Source organism: Leptonychotes weddellii, chromosome 2 (assembly GCF_054177405.1).
Source record: "Leptonychotes weddellii isolate Sample4059 chromosome 2, ASM5417740v2, whole genome shotgun sequence".
In the NCBI taxonomy this organism is placed as follows: domain Eukaryota; kingdom Metazoa; phylum Chordata; class Mammalia; order Carnivora; family Phocidae; genus Leptonychotes; species Leptonychotes weddellii.
Genome location: NC_138370.1, coordinates 85,593,458 through 85,594,986, shown reverse-complemented (window position 1 = coordinate 85,594,986; position 1,529 = coordinate 85,593,458). Strand labels below are relative to the sequence as shown.

General features: G+C 30.2%; 1 pseudogene; it reads left to right on the top strand.

The window, feature by feature from the left end:
- Nucleotides 1–226: 226 nt before the first annotated feature.
- On the top strand, nt 227–390 carry LOC145720391 (U4 spliceosomal RNA; annotated as a pseudogene).
- Nucleotides 391–1,529: the final 1,139 nt, after the last annotated feature.

Here is a 1,529-nt window from a genome sequence, read left to right as displayed (position 1 = left end):
TATTGACTCCTTTTTCCATAAGCCATCTGCAATCAATCCCTACCATGTATCTTCAATAGTGCCTCTATATTCAATAAATTAGATTTAAATAAGACTCATATTTTAAGTTTATTTTAAAAATGATTAACTAGGATTTACTCATTTACTTGAATGGTATGTATTCCTTTCTTACTGCCATTCTAAAAGAAAATTTGTATCGATAAAAACTACATTAAAAATGACACATTGTTTTGTGCAGTGGCAGTATCATAGCCAATAAGGTTTATCTAGAGCATGATTATTGCTAATTGAAAAATGACACAAACTCACAAAACAAAAGGAAAATCCATCTTAAATACCATTTTCCATTCCTAGACATCACTTAGCTAAGTAAATTGGTTAAACTGGTGATAAATTTAAGTTATCATTCATTCCATCTCTTAATGCCTTTAAGTCTATTTTTATTATTCAAGTCTCCAGTTCAATTGAATCATTAGAGGGATTACTTGCAAGCCTAGAGTTCTGCAGTATTATGTAATATTACTTGGAGTTTAGGATTAAATCAATACATGTGAAAGAGATTAAAAAATAAAGAATGAGAAATCAAGTGGTACTTGTACAATAGAAACAACACAAAATATTTTGTATTTAAAATAAAATAAGATGTTCAATTTAGGAAGATGTAAAATTCATGTGCTAACAAGCACCTCATACGGTCCCTGAGGAATTATGACTAAATGACACATCCATACAGGAACTGATTGATATTTTTTTCAAGGCTTGTTCAGTAAGATCCAAGCACCAGAAAGCCTCTCCTAGATACTGCCTTGAAATCTACTAAGTATATAGTAGATTTATAGTATATTATACTTACAAGTATAAGTATATTATACTATATATAATATAGTATATATATATAATATATATATATATTATACTATATAAGTATACTTATACTATAAGTATAAGTATACTTATAGTATATTTCCAGTATTCACATTTGCCCGCAAGTTTATTAAACTTAAGAAAGAAAGAGATAACACTCCTATTTCTTCATTAATAAGTAAGCAAATAAACGGCGGGCTTATTTGGATCTCTTCAGAATTTCTTCCTTTTGCATTAAGTACTATTTGTGATTTTATAATGGCTTAAACATAGCTGTACTCAGTGCAGCATAAAAAGAAACAGCTATTTAGTGGAATGAGGGTTGAAAAAAGCAATGTAATAAGTCACATGATTCAAATCTCTTCCTGGTTCCCTCACTCCCAATTATGTAAGCTTGAACTATGTTTTTTAATAACAAAGAAAGAAGACCCGTTTTCTTCTTTTGTCAGTTATACTGCTGGATCAGTTAACCTTATTGTTTTGTTCCCTCTTCTCTTTCCATAGACTGCTTCCAAGTATAAGAAATGACAGTACCAAGGTTCCACTTGGTCACTAGCAATGCCTCAAGACTTTCTCTGTGACCTTATGTGGCAATTTGCTTTAAAATTATGGCCATTATTAGTTCTATTTTTATCTAGGCTGATTGTGGATTAGTGTATTTGGAG